Here is a 13652-nt window from a genome sequence, read left to right as displayed (position 1 = left end):
CCAGCATCTAGCTCTCATGCTTCTTCAGATGGCTCCAGGCCTCCACTTCATCATGGCTTCGGTCAGCACCAGAACTACTGAGCCGAACACGATGCCCTCGCAACCCTAGGCCCTGAAGACTGCCCGATGCCTCGCCATCGATGTTGTACACCGCTTCGATACCAGATCCGAAGGCTTCCGCTTGGGCACACTCTGAGTCGAAAGCTTTGGAGCTGAAATCCACTTCGGGTATTCTGGATGTTGACACTTTTCAGCTCCATTGAAGCCATCTTTGGAGGGGTTTGACCAACCCATCCTGCAGAGGCTCCAGCAGCATTTAAATGCAGGCCAAAAGAAGATCCACATCCATGTATGTGCACAGGCAGGATCCTGGCTAAGCCTGCCCCATCATTCAAGGATCCCCACAAGGGGATGGCTAAACTCTCCATCAGAGCCAATGCCCAAAAATCCTCGGTGCCAGGACAGAGGCACCTCTCCACTGCTGCCTGGCCTTTCCATGCCTGCTCATCCTCCTCTTTCTCCTCCACCTCCTCCTCCTCCTCCATCCCCTCTTATTCCTACCTCCCCTTTGCAGCCATGGGACCCTCAAACACATTCCCCACAGGGATCTCCATATTCAGGTAATGGCGACAGTCCAGGGCCTCCCTATGACCCCTGTGATCCACACTATTACTCCCAGAGCCTGGCCCTTGAGATGACTATCAGGCAGACCCCCTACCCAACAGACACCGACCCAGACTTGTACCCCGCTAAGTCCTCTCTGCCTGATGATGCTACACAGCAGTCCCTCCAGCATTTGACCATGTTGAAAGGCATGCTCAAGCCTGCTGGGACATCTTCAAAGCGCCTATAAAAGCCAGAGTCATCACGCCTGAGTTGGCATAAAGTTTAAGGCTACTCCATCAGACACCCTCTACATCAAAAGGCAGTTACCCACGGGACCCCCTGCCTCCTCTGATTCCCTGGTGGTACATATGGCTAACAAGAGTGCGAATTCCCAGGGCGCAGGGGATACAACCCCTCCAGGCAGGGAGAGCAACAAAATAGATGCTGCTGGCAAGCGTGTTGCAAGGCAATCTGCCACACAGTGGCGCATTCCCAACTCCGTGGGCTTACTCTCCCGGCATGATCCCGCCCACTGAGACTAGATGGAAGATCTTATCCAACGTCTCCCACAGCAATATCGTGAGCGGGGGCAGGAGTTGGCAACGGAGGGGATCTCCAACATCTGGTGCTCTCTAAATGCTGCGGACACGACTGCTCACAGCAATATTTCTAATTTCCTTCTCCAATACCATGAATGGCTACGTGCCTTCGGGATTTAAGCCAGAGGTACAACAACATCATAATGTACCTTTTGATGGCAAGCATCTTCAGCCCTCAGGTCTACAAAAGGTGAAAAAAAAATTGAGACGGATACAGCCAAGGCCATGGGTGCCCTGCATATTCCCACTGCGGCGGCTCTTTTCGATGCCCACAGCACTGTGGTACAACCAAAGCAGTTGCCTCTCCCGGGACTTCACCACATACACCAGACATCAGCAGCAGACCCCTTCACGGGGTTACTACAGAGGGGACAATGGCAAAGGGTCAGCTCCCAAAGGAGCCACCGACCCAAAACTGTGACTCTTTCCACTCCACCCCCCCGCCCGTCCATCCAACACCCGTGGTGGGCAGGTTGCAGAGGTTTTTGCCTTACCTCCGACCGATGGGTTCTAGACATCATATGGGAAGGGTATTGTTTAGAACTCACCCAAACACCACCCAACATCCCCCATACATGCACAAGTTGTCCACAGAACTGCATCTGCTGAAAAAGGAGATGCGCACTATTTGCCAAAGGTGCCATGGAGCCAGTGCCAGAACTATATTGGGGCAAAGGGGTGTTCTCCCTGTACTTTCTCATTCGCAAGAAACATGGTACCCTCAGGCCATTACTCAACCACCAGCTTCTCATCAAGTATGTTCTGTCAGAACGTTTGCACATGGTTACACTTCAGGATATCATCCCTCTGTTGCAGCAAGGTGACTTCATGACTGCCTTCGACTTGAAGGACTCCTACTTCCATATTCCCATCCACCCAGCCCATTGAAGATTCCTGCGGTTTGTGGTGAGTAGACATCATCAGCTCTAGGTTCTGCCCTTCGAGGTAACAACAGCCTCCAGAGTCTTAACCTAGTGTCTTGCCGTTGTAGCCGCTAACCTCGGGCGGGGTGGAATCCATGTTTTCCGTACATTTACGACTGGCTGATCAAGACCACCACACAGCAGCAATGTTTGGCACACACGCAGACAACAATAGACCTTCTACACACGTTGGGCTTCACGATAAACATAGCCAAGTCCCACCCTCAGCCCCTTCAAGTACAACCCTTCCTCAAAGCTACTCTAGACTCAAGGGTGGGAAAGGCTTACCCAAGCTTTGCCAGGGTTAACGCTTTTCAAAAGCTAATACTTTATTTTCCCATCCAGATCGTCCCATAACAGTCAAGATAGTAATGCGTTTGTTAGGCATGATGGTGTCCTGCATTACAATAGTTCATCATGCAAAGTTGCACGTGTCCCTCTAGCAGCACAATGGTATCAGGCAGAAGGTCTGTAAGAGGATCTAGTGTTGATTTGGGGCCATACACATTGCTTCCTTCAGTGGTGGAACGGCAACACCTTGTTGCAGGGACGGCCCTTTCTAGTCCCAGTTCCACAGGAGACCATCACCATGGATGCCTCGCTCATCGGATGGGGACCGCATCTCCATGATCACATAATCCAGAACTTGTGGACACCCCAGCAGCAGGGCCTCCACATCAACCATCTGGAATAGCTAGCTATTACATTTTCTCTTCTAGCATTCCTTCCACTCATTCGCAATAATGACAACACCATAGCCATGTTTTACCTAACCTCCGTAGCCACGGCTTCTCTTGGGGGCGTGGACGGGGATTCGGTCGTTGAGGTATTGGGGTCCGGTGTTATGGAGGGCTCTGTAGGATCTCAGCAATCATCATCCACTGCATCAGCTAGAGTTCATGCAGATGAGCATTGCGATACTCTATCTAGAGATCCCCTCTCATCCCTGCAGCCAGTCGACCAAGTATTTCTTTCAGTTTAGATAAGTTACTGCCACCTATGATGATAAAGCTGAAATTAACCAATGGTTTTCACCGACAAATAGAAACATTGATTCTAAGAAAATTAGATCCCGCGTGAAGAAGAGAATACAGCATGCAGGTAAAGCTAGCTTTCTTTACCAACTCAGAAAATATTGTCATTTTCTGCGAGCTACAAAGAAAAAATCTAATTCAACCAACATTGCCAAACCTCAAAAAGAATCTAAAGCCCTGTAATAGAACAGTAGAACCATCAGCAAATCCAGCTGCCATAGTAAATGAGTAATTGCAGGACTCGCTTTGATTTTTTGTCACCATAAACGTCTCAAACATCCCCAGGGAATGTCCAGACCTCTGACCATCATGTCTCTATTATTGTCGCATCCCGCTTTGAATAGTTGTGTATTGTCAGTTATGAGGCTCTCAAAACCTACATCATTTAGCAAACTATCTCTGTTACCTGCGGATACAAGCTTCGAGTTGATTGTATTCCGAAACAGAGAAGCTTTCGCACAGTGTTTTCTACAAATTATCAGCAGCTGATTTACTCATGCTATGCTCTTCGTGGACCTGAAAAAGGCCATCTTCCTAAAAAGCCCTCTTTGAATAAGGCTGAAACAGCCAGCTCCTGTCCCATCCCACTCGTGCCATTGACCGCAAAACTTGAAAAAGCCGCAACTGTCCAATTACAGCAGTATGTGGAAGGGCAAAATCTATTAAATCCCTCGCAGGCACTGTTTCGCCCTGGCAACGGGATGGAGGTGGTGGTGACCTTAGTTTTGCTTGATCTCAGGAGTATCATGGTTATGGGGGTGTCTGGGCTGGCTGTCAATCACCAAATACTCCAGCATCGTCTCCGTGAACTTCATATCTGAGACAAAGCAGGAGATAGGACTAAACATTTATGTCCGAGAGATCACAATGCAACCGGGAACATTCACCGCTTTACCCATTCTTGTTTGGTGGGCGGTACTGTAGGGCTCTCCCCTGCCCCCGTGTCTTTGCGTCCCTCTAGCATATATGCTACATTGTATTAGTTTGTTATTTTATATGTGTGCGGATGATAACCACATATTATTACATGTTTTCTGGGGCGAAAGGGGAAAGTGAAGATTTACCAGCACCCCTTGCACTAGGTTTAATTATGACATGAAGCCGGATGTCCGAAGACTGTTTAAAACAGAATCCCTCTAAATCAGAAACCCTTCCTACAAACTGCTCCAACCACACCACGGAACATTTATCTGTTGCCGCCTTAATATGGGACAGTGTCCTGCACCATCTAAAACTGTAAAAAACCTGAAGTTTTTGGTTGGTTTGAAGGTTCAATGCATGTGCATTGGAGACACAGTAGTCAAGATGGTGCTATTTCTGTCCCTGCATAACATGCGGATGGGGGGGGGGGGGGGGAGGGTACAAGGACAGCCAACTTTATGAAAGAGCAACAAGTGGCTTTTTCCCCAGTCTGAGCTTGCAGGCTTGCAGAACATCTGCTGTGATCTGGTTTGGGTTTAGAGTAGTTCAAAGTGTAAACAAAATGGAGGGTGACATTTTTTATAACCGTAAATTACTACTTATGGTGGTTTTCTGTTAGCCATGATGGCCTAGAGCTATCTTCTTGAAGTTCTCAGAAAACTCCTACATCTCAAGAGTTGCCCAGACTTTCATATTGGGACAGCGCTCTCATTATAGGGATCCTAGTGTTTCTGAGGATCTCATGAGTTTGATTGTAATCTCTGAGCATATGTTGGTGTTCTAGGATTCCACGTACCAAGATAGCCAGGAAAAGTGGAGGGGTTGTATCTAGTAAAGTAGAAAACCTAAAAACAGTTTCAGTGCTAGAATTCCTGACCAGAAACAATAAACAGTAACACAGAAAATCCATTACCTGATAGAATGAAAAAGTCAGTTTTTAGAACAAACCACATTCTGAAGTGCAGAAGATGAAAACCGGACACAATGGCCATTGGAATTGCAAAGAGGATGTGGACAAGAATCTAAAATGCCCAATGTCTAGTAACCCCCCTCCTCCTCCCAACTGCAATCTTTCCAAATATTTTAAATGGCCTCATCAACACTCACTTGGCACGTAACTTATCGATGTCAGAAGGATGCCGTATCTCGACCCCACAGAAGCGTGGTTCAGAGAGCGATCCCTCACCTTTAAAGAGGAGTTGCTCCTACAGGGTTACAAATTGTTTCAAAAGAACGCAGAGGAGGCAAAAGTATTTATCGGGAAAATGCCATGGGCACAGATAGTTTACATCCTCCAGATCCTTGAGGGCAAAGCTGCATGGTAGATGCTAAAATATAATTTGGCATGGTAGTCTTAACTTGCATACCAGCTTGGAACAGGTGCTTCCTGGATAAGACCTCCCTGGCACATCCTCTACAGTCTCCAGGTCATGAAATAGCAAACACAACAAGATGATGGACGGAATGCTGAAACTTTCCAAACACTCTCCCCAGTCAAAAGATCTGGATTAAATCCATAGTTCTCTTGCTCACCCCAGCTTGGACCCTGACAAATGCAAATCAGTCTTGACCCTGCCACCCATGGGACCAGTCCAGCCTAAAGTGCCAGGCCAGGTCCTCTGTGGATCGGAAACAAGCATCCTGAGTTCAGTTTTGGTGTATCACCCCTCATCAGCTGGGCTAGCTTGAATCTAATGGCACAGCAAGCAAGGGACCCACATCTGGGCATACCCTAGGCCGCTTAGGGCAAACATAGCAAACACAACAAGATTAAGTGCTGAAACTTTTCAAACACTGCCCCAGTCAAGAGATCTGGGTTATATCCACACACACATAAATACATATATAATGTCCAAAATGCACCTCTGGGACTTGTTTTAACACACAAAATTGATATGAGGCCTTACCCCCCACTCTGCTGCAGAAGGGATTTTTCAAATTTGATAAATTTACTGGTATTACTTCTAAGAGTTTTCAGAGGCCCTGTGACTTTACTGAACAGATGCCTTAGGTCAGCACCCTACTCTGAAAAATGTTCCAGCTCCAGTGCAGTTCACCAACTGCCACTTTTATGAGTAGATAATATCTTGGCAACAGTCCGATAAAGACCTGTCGAAGGGTGAGGTCAAGGTCGTGACATTTGCAAACAAATGCTGTTAGAGAGGAACACAAAAAGTATGTGATTTAGTAATTCGATGCATTTTGAAAGCATGTCTACTAATACATTAAAAACCACCCCACCTTTTGTCTGTTAAAGCTAGGCGGGGTGTGGAAGTTTGTTGTCCTAAAAATGATGTGGCTCGAAAACATTCGGGAAGCACTTCCCCAGAACATTTTACTTCCCACACTTCGGCACTCCCTGCCAGGCTGTCATCCAAACATACACCTTCAGGTGCTGTCAATCATCAGCACGTGACCCAGGCATAACCAGTGACCTCACTTTGCTACCTGAAAGCGATACAGTGTCCCTAACTACTTCCTAGGTGCGGGGTTAGAAGCGTACTCTTGCACCTTAGGAAAGCTGATTTTACCCAATCAAGAGGTAACACTTTGCCTGGGTTGGAAGGCTGCAGACACTTTATATGATTACAAAATGTAGTATTATGGTGAGAATCTATTTTGATGACGCCATTCAGGATATTAAATTGCCATTTTAGTTGGATTCCTATATGAATGTTGAGTTGTTATTGGGAGGTTTGGCCTGTCCTAGAGTGTATATTTGCTGTCACTCCTACCCATGGTACCGAGGCAAAGTCTCATCTAGGGGGTGATGCTGGACCCTGCCGCACTCCAAATACCCGTTGTTGCCAACAGGTCCACAAGTTATCCCGAGAGCTGTGCAGTTGGGTTGCAAGGCATAGCGGGTTGGCCACCAAAGGCCGATCTTTTTGTGTATCCCTCAACTTAAAAAAAAAATTAGACTATACTTCATGCAGACCACACTTGCTAAAGCTTCTTGCCCCTCTACTGAGAACCTCTGAAATCTCTGGTTTGGAAAAAATCACAGGGACATAATGTAAGGGGTCCTCTTCCACCAGGGGCACTGCTGCTTCTACCATCGCCACACCTGCTTCATGCAAGATCACACGCCACAAACCTTGCCCAATTATCAAGAAACAACAACAAAAAAACCCTCTCACTGCAAAACCCCTGGGGAAAACGGAAAGCGAAATTATAGTGGGGATCAGAAGGCTGTTTGGCTCGCGGTCATGCCATGCTGGCGGTGTCTGATCTCTGCAGTGGTTTCCTATGCCTGAAGGCTCGCCTTTGGTCCAACGCAGAACCCTGAAGCTTGGATGGGGGTAGGGGTAAGCCAGTAAAAATGACCATAGAGCCATACGGACTGTGATGACTTTGTGTCTTTTTGCTACAGGCTGAAAACTGTTGCGCTTCGATGGTTTTTGAGTTGTCGGAAGCAGACCTGTATTTCCTACCGCCTGATCTCGATGGGTAGAATCGGAGGTCAGTTTTCGGTGCCCGTCCCTGCCAGAAAAACCCTATCAGTATGGGTCATTGAAAACTGCTAAATGTTACCCTCGCCATGGGTCAGGACTCCCATGGTGAGTGGAGAATTGTGTTTTTTATAATCAAAAGGAAAATCCAGTTTCAGGGTTTTATTTTAGAAAAAAAGAAACCTGATTAGTGCTTTGCTTCATCATTTACAAAGAGCCCTGCACCAAACCGTAAAATGCATTGACGGGAACAGCGGCGGCGGCAGCTCCTGGCAATACTTCATAAATGACCACTAGCTTGGCAGTCATTTCTAAATCTGGCTGGTGGCCTTTCCAGCAGGGCAATGGAGTAATATACTCCCTGAGGAACAAAGGAAATCCAGCAAGTCCTGAGTCTCATTGTGCAGAAGATTGTTTCCTATTCTTATTGCTCCGCAGAGGGACTCGTTCTGAACCCCGCTGCACAGTGGGAAAAGGACACCTCAAGTTCTTGTCTGATGGAAATGTAACTTCAGTTGAGGCAGTCAGGAATCCCTCTGTCTCCTGGCCGCTGTTTCATTCTGTTTTCAGCAGCTCAAGTGCTCGCTTGCTATATCTCCTGTGGCTTTGGGACAGCATAAGCCAAGCTTCGGTAGTTCTTCACTCACGCCCACCACTGCCCCTCCCAAGCTGCAGTAATGCCAGAAGAATGTGTCTCGTATCAGACACCCGCACCCCAAGACATGCTGTTTTATGACCTTCTGTCTTCCTTTCAAAAATTATTTTGCGGCGGGGGGGCGTGGCCAGCAGCCAATGAAGATGGCAGAAAAGGCGGTGCGAACACTCGCTAAAGCCCAAGAAGACCGGAGCATTGACCCGCAGTGACCGTGACCCGGGGCTAGCATTTGGTGGAGGACGAAGCGAGATGCGACTTTTGGGGCCTGCGGTAACGGATGAGGTCGGGGCCTCGAGTACGCGGATCGCCGGAGATAGAGGGGGCGCGCTTCCATCGCTGGCAAGTTATATGCAGGAGGGCCCCTGGAGGGAGCGGGGCCGGACCGGAGGCGGTAGAGCAGCATCGCCGTAAAGGGAACCCTCGACGTCGCTGAAGCAGGTGCCGGGCCCGCATCACGTAAGGGTTTGAGGATTGAGACTGCTGGGACAAAGGCTCGGTCCACTCGAGACGGTGAGGCCGGTGAAGCGGTGGGGGCGCCTTAGGCCCCGTCGAGTGCTCTGGGAGCTGGAGCGGCCAGAAACAGGCGCGGCTGATATATCGGAGCGGCGAGACCGGGCAGTGGAACGACGACACCCCGATAGATACCGCTGGTGGGGCATTAACGATCCTCCCGCACTGACCCTGATTCTAGAGGACTTAAGGAGCCCTGAAGAGCGGGCGGACTCCCGAATAGGTGGTGCGTGGGCCTGATCGTTGGCGAGTGCCACAGACAGGAGCTCCGAAGGACAGGAAAGCCCCTGCGAATAAGTACTTCAGGCTGTGGAGGGGGATACGCCGCAGGGGCCGGTAAAACCGACAGGCCAGACGGGAACATCGCCTCGTGGCAGGCGGCGGTGACTGCCGGCCCTCTCTCCTGGTGGGCCACCCCGATGCAGCCTGCAGTGCGGCCTGGCCTGATCGAAATGGGAGGAAAGGGCCAACGGACGGCACCCCACAACAAGTTATACAAATACGCATATCACAGGGGACAGCCGGATTCGCAACCTCCACTGGGGGCTGATGGCCCAGATCCAACGCCTGAAAAACCAAAGGAAGTGACTCCCCAGGATGTGATGGCCGCGCTGACCCAGATGCAAACGTCCATCGGGACAATCTCAACCGACATTACGCTGATACGTGCAGATCTCTCCAAAATGAGCACGAGGCTAAAGGAGGTCGAAACGACCACGGAAACTCTTGCTAAGGACACGGTAATGTTGAAGAACAAAATACACACACTGGAAGACACGAAAAAGCAACTCATGGCGAAGCTTGATGATCCAGAAGAAACAACATACGACTGGTGGGAGTGCCGGAGAGCGTTAGGGGGACGGCACTGGACCTCTTTGTCGAAACACTGATAACAGACCAGCTGCAGCCACGTGGGTTATCAAGCTTCTTCTCGGTGGAAAGAGCGCACCGGGTTCCTGGAGGACGGCCCCGACCAGGGGCTCCACCGCGACCGATCCTGGCACGTATATTTAATTACTGCGACAGGGACACAATCCTGCAGGTGGCAAGAGTAGCTCCTCCAATCAGAGTGGACAATGTCATGGTAGCGCTATACCCGGATTATACAGCGGCAGTAACTAAACAGCGAAGAGACTTCATGAATATAAAAAGGGAGCTCCGCAGCCGTGAGCATAAATACGCAATGTTATACCCGGCAAAATTGAGAGTGGAGGCGGAAGGAAAGACATGGTTCTTCAACACGCCGGCAGAAGCCTCTGAATGGATGGAAGGCTGGCGACCAGCGGGGGACACAAAGCGACCGGGAACCAGGCCTAAATTCCGATCCCAAACAACATCACTGTCCGGAGCAGATGGACTAGGAGCGACGGAGGACTCACAACAGCCAGAGACGGAGAGTCGGGCCTGATTTGCGGACATCGGAGCCTGACGCTGCAACGGATTCCCGTCGACAACACAGCGGGAACATCTGCTACAATATTTGGATACTGGGCTGAAATACTTTACATAATAGACTTTTCGCACCGAACTTTGAGATAACCAGGGAGTGGATTGAGGACAAGGAGTGTCGGCTCCCCCCTTTCGCAAGTACACAGTTCTGGGGATTAATCACTCTGCTGAGTTGGGGTGGCGGGTAGTTTTAAGTCCGCGATGCAGGGAGGCAGGGAGGGGGGTGGGGGGAAGGGAAAGTTTCCTTGAGTTCATTAGTAGTTTCGTTTTAGGGTTGATTATCAAACACAATATGTTGATTGATGACGTTTGTAACATTGATGTGATGGGAATTCCACATACTGCACAACATCGTACTGACATAAATGACAGATAAGCCACATGTAAGTGTCGCCACTGGTGACGTGAGGCTCGGGGGGCAGACCCCTCGGGAACCTGCTCTCCACTTAAAAGTATTGTCCTGGAATGTGAATGGCCTAGGAGACAAAATAAAGCGTGGGCTGGTGCTGCAATATTTGAAGCGCAAAGGACCGGCGGTGGCGCTCCTCCTAGAATCCCACTTGACAGGCACAACCAGTAGAGCCCTCGATTGATGGGGCTTCAAAATGGTGGTCTACTCCGAATTTACGTCAGGGTCACGGGGAGTGGGTATACTAATCAATAAACGCTTCCCATTGATGGTTATAGACTCCCGAAAAGATGAACAGGGGCGATTTGCCGCAATGACCTGCCAGTGGGAGGGGAAAATGTATAACTTGGTATCCGTATATATCCCCCCGGCGCTCCACCAGACTGCCTTCCAAGATCTGGGAGAATTCCTTTTGGCACTTCCACACAGTCAATTAATAATGGGAGGGGACTTTAACGCAACGATGGACGCATCTGTAGACAGAATGCCCCCCAGAGAACCTAGCACTACTAATCCTAAATTACACAAATTGGTAGAAGCACTGGGCCTAATAGATCTACGGAGAACTCTACACCCCACAGGGCAACAATACACATTCCACTCGGGGGCGCACAATAGCCTCTCCAGACTAGATTACATCTTTACATCAGGGACGGGGATCACGGGAGTAGCAGAGGTCACACACCAGCCCAGGAGCATATCGGACCATTCGGCAGTACTTGTCGCCTACGCTACCTCCACATTGCAGAAACGTAGGCTGTTCCCACTCCATCCAGGGTATTAAAAAAATCCGAAAATCAGTAAAGCCCTCATGGCGACGTCAAATAATTATTTCGCAGAAAATGAGCATTCAGTAACATCCCCCACGACACTGTGGGAAGCTTATAAAGCAGTCCTTAGGGGACAGGCCATATCGGCAGTGGCGAACTACAAACAATCCCAGAAGAAGGAGATAGAGGATCTGGAGAGGCAGGTATCCATGGCAGAGGCCGACCACGTACTGCATACAGATAGAGCTGCGGAGCATAATGTACACATGACGGAACAAAAATATAAGTCATATAGGTGGGAAATGGCGAAAACCAGACACCTCAAGACACAACACACAATTTATGAACTAGGTGACAAGGCGGGTAGGCTACTAGATGGGTGGCACAAATCCAGCTAGCAGACGGTAGTTTCACCACGGATCCTCAGCGAATCACGGAGGGACTGGCGAAGCACTACGAAAGAATATATGCACAGGAGGCTTCGGCTACAATAGAGGACAATCTAGAATTTCTCAAAGACGTAAAAATGCCCGTATTGGCCCCATCGGCGGTGGAAGCCCTTGAGAAAGATTTAGAGCAGGAAGAGTTAACATTCGCGATAGCGGCGCTCCACACCAGAAAGGCGCTGGGACCTAACGGAATCCCGGTGGAACTATATAAAAAAGCGGCAACGCAGCTTGTTCCCCATCTACTGCATATGTACAACGACAGCCTAGAGAAGGGGATCCTCCCAAGGGACCAGAGACTGGCCACTATAGTGGCTATCCACAAATCAAATAAACCGCTGCATGAATGCATGTCATACAGACCAATCTCCCTGATCAACGCTGAGGCCAAGATCTTGGCTAAAGTGCTGGCGACAAGGCTTCAGGCACACCTAGCAACAGTGGTACACCCGGATCATTCAGGATTCATGCCGAACCGTGATACCGCTCTTAATCTGCGACGTCTCCACGGGGTCATTGCGCGTTGGTCCACCATAGATGAAGACGCCGTCATTCTGTCTCTTGATGCCAGAATGGCATTTGATTTGGTAGAAAGGCCATTCATATTCGCAGTCTTACAGCACTTGGGATTCGGGCCGAAGATCCGTGCATGGATTAAACTATTATACACACGACCGCTGGCTCAGGTGGTGGTGAATGGCCGCATGTCGCCTGACTTTCCGCTGTGGAGGGGAACACGACAGGGAAGCCCCCTCTCGCCGCTTTTGTTTGCAATGGTTTTGGAACCATTGGCGGCATGGATACGTCAGGATCAGGTGATCCGCGGCCTGAAATGGGCAATGGGATGGGAAGACCGCATTTCCCTATATGCGGATGACATATTATTGTACCTGGCATCCCCGGCACGCTCCATCAATAGTCTCTTAGATATCTGTGGGTCATATGGGCGGGTCTCCGGATATACCATTAATTGGGCAAAGTCACATCTTTACGTATTGCAGGGTTCCACACCACGGCTTCCAAAAGGATGTGTAATACAGACAGCGGAAAATGGATTTAAATACCTAGGAATATACGTTACACCTGACAGATTGCAATTCATTGCTGAAAACCTCACACAGCCCCTAATACGATTCCGCACAGATGTAAAACACTGGCGCTCCCTGCCACTAACTCTTTTGGGTAGAGTGGCCCTTTACAAAATGATGGCGCTCCCCAGGTTCCTATATGCAATGCAGAACACGCCCTTCCCAATATCTCCAGCATACATTAAAGCAATACATACAGAAGTGACCAGTCTATTGTGGGACGGGAAAACACCACGGATAGCACTCCACAAATTGACGAAGAGCTGGTATGATGGGGGTATTGCACTCCCAAATATTAAGGTGTACTACTGGGCCTCACAGCTCACAGTGGTGAACCAATAGCTACATGCCCCCGGTGACGACCCGGCCTATCGTATGGACAGACACCTGATGGACACTGCAGGAATAATGGGTGTGCTGTACAACAAGGTCAGAAGGCACAACCTTACGGGCCCAACAGCCCATACGGTAAAAATATGGTTTGAGGCTCAACGTGCGTTAGGATGGGAGGGAAAGATAACGCAAGCGATGCCACTATGGGTAACAAAACGACTAGGCATGCTACGTAATACTAAGGGCTTTCCCCAGTGGGATCTGATAGAATCTCACGAGTCGGGGATCTGTGGAAGAAAAAAGAAATAGTCACATTTGCTCACCTACAGGCTACATATGGCTTGGCAGATACTGAAAAATACCGTTATCTGCAGATCAGACACGCCCTCCTGGCCGCAATCCCACCAGACACACAGCTAGCGGAATCGTCGCCGCTAGAAGACAGACTCCTTACAGA

At 49.4% G+C, this 13652-nt stretch overlaps 1 long non-coding RNA gene across 1 annotated transcript in view; it reads right to left on the bottom strand.

The window, feature by feature from the left end:
- Window positions 1–13652, bottom strand: part of LOC146806336 (uncharacterized) — a 467136-nt gene that overhangs the window by 76482 nt on the left and 377002 nt on the right. The window contains exon 2 of the long non-coding RNA XR_014967989.1: window positions 2898–3125. This is a non-coding gene — a long non-coding RNA (uncharacterized LOC146806336). The remainder of the gene's footprint in view (window positions 1–2897; window positions 3126–13652) is intronic.

Source organism: Triturus cristatus, chromosome 8, assembly GCF_964204655.1.
Source record: "Triturus cristatus chromosome 8, aTriCri1.1, whole genome shotgun sequence".
Taxonomy (NCBI): domain Eukaryota; kingdom Metazoa; phylum Chordata; class Amphibia; order Caudata; family Salamandridae; genus Triturus; species Triturus cristatus.
This window is presented reverse-complemented; position numbering and strand designations above follow the sequence as displayed.